Consider the following 1,900-nt stretch of genomic DNA (forward strand, 5'->3'; position numbering starts at 1 on the left):
TAGTTTGGAGTCGTGTATGTGTTCCAAATTACACTTCTAAACATTCTTGTGTTTTTGTTTTACTTCTACTTTTATCAAACTACAATAGTAAATTAAACTAGAATAAGCTAAGAGTAAAATGTTGCGGGTTATTCAAATAGTTTAAAAGGCACTAGGGTAGTGACTTTCGCCTAGATGGTCAATTGACGGATACTTGATTCTAAGGCATGATTGACATATTTGGGGAGTATGATATAACCATTGCACGATTTTATCCACTCTACACCTCTCGGTAGTTCAAGTGATTTTACCCTAATTGACTTTCTCAAGACCAATTGGGTATGCAAATTTGCACAAGCAATCAAGGTTCAAGTCGAGTAATACTCTTTCGAGGTTTAACCCTTTAATTGGGGCTATCAATCTCTTGAGTACGCCCCAATTCCTTGTTGGACCAATTTCAGAGACTCAAGCTCTCTTTCTCAAGAAGAGCTCAAGTCAACTAAATACAAACTAGTGTTTGCAACCACTAATTTAGCAATTAAACATAAAATTAGCCAAAATATCAAACATATTCAATCTAACCCTAAAACACAAGACCCATCAATTACCCACACTAGGGTTGAGCCACAACCCTAGCTTATGGGTTTAGCTACTCATAATTAAAGAAGAAAAGCAAGAAATAGATGAAGAACAACTCATATTAATTAATTACTAAGATAAACAAGAAGATTCAATGTTGAAATATAGACAAAATTGCCCAAAATAGCTAAAATATTCGAACCCACGAGCGCAGCTCTTAGCTAAAACTATCTAATGACCTAAAAATGGGAAAAGAAACTATGTATACTAAGCTAAAAAATCTGGACAAAAATACCCCCGCAGGGCTAGTACGGACCACACAAAATGGTGTGCGGCCGCACTAAGGCTCTAGGCTTGAAAATCGAACTCTCTGAAATCGGGCAATGCGGACCACACAGAATGGAGTGTGGCCGCAGAGGCTTCTGGTGTGGTCCGTATGAAATGGAGCGTGGACCACATTGGCTTGAAACTTGGAACTGGCAACTTTCTGATCTTTCTCACTGCGGACCAACTAAATCGAGTGCGGCCGCATAGATCCCAGTGCGGACCGCACAGAACCTAGTGCGGCCGTATTGCCTGTTTTCCTGAATATCATACTCTCTGAACCTCACTTATACGGACCGCACAGAATGGTGTGCGCCCGCATTGGGCCTGTTTTGCATGAGCTTTGTCTTGTCTTGGTACTTTTGCAAGTTTCACTCCTTTTTGAGCTGATCTTTGACATCTTGTCACTTTGTTGATCAAACTTGCAATCAAGCACAACTTGTGAGCCTTTTGGGACTATTTTGTACAAATGTTTAATCAAAACATAAGCAAGAAGGAGTATAAAAGGTATTAAAATCCCTAGTTATCAGTCTCCACCTCCTTGTCCCGTTCTGATCTGCAAACACGAAGGGCATCCTCTAGAGCCGCTGCCTCAGAGATAGCAGTTGCACTATCCCTTTCATCATGAGCCAATCCATCAGCATTCACACTCAGCTCGCCTTTAAGGTCGACGACCTCCGCCACCTTCCTGTCAAGCTCGGTAACTAAGTTGGCCACCTTCGCCTGGAAGTCGGCATTCTCGGCTATCACCCCCTGACTCAGCTCGAGCTCATCTTCCTTGGCCTTGAGAGCTGCCTCAAGTTCATTGCAACATGCAATGGCCTTCATCAGGTCCTCATCTCGCTCTCTCAGCTCTTCGACCTTCTGTGCCAATTGATTCTCCTTCTGCTTAGGCCCGTCATGGAACAACTAAAAGTCGTTGTCTTGAGTAAAGAGATCGGCCAATACACGATGCTTGGTGCGGTATTCCTGATATTTGGTGGTCATCTTCCCATAAATGGCCGTCCTCCGCCTATCC

The sequence above is a fragment of the Nicotiana sylvestris genome, chromosome 1 (genome assembly GCF_000393655.2).
Source record: "Nicotiana sylvestris chromosome 1, ASM39365v2, whole genome shotgun sequence".
NCBI lineage: Eukaryota > Viridiplantae > Streptophyta > Magnoliopsida > Solanales > Solanaceae > Nicotiana > Nicotiana sylvestris.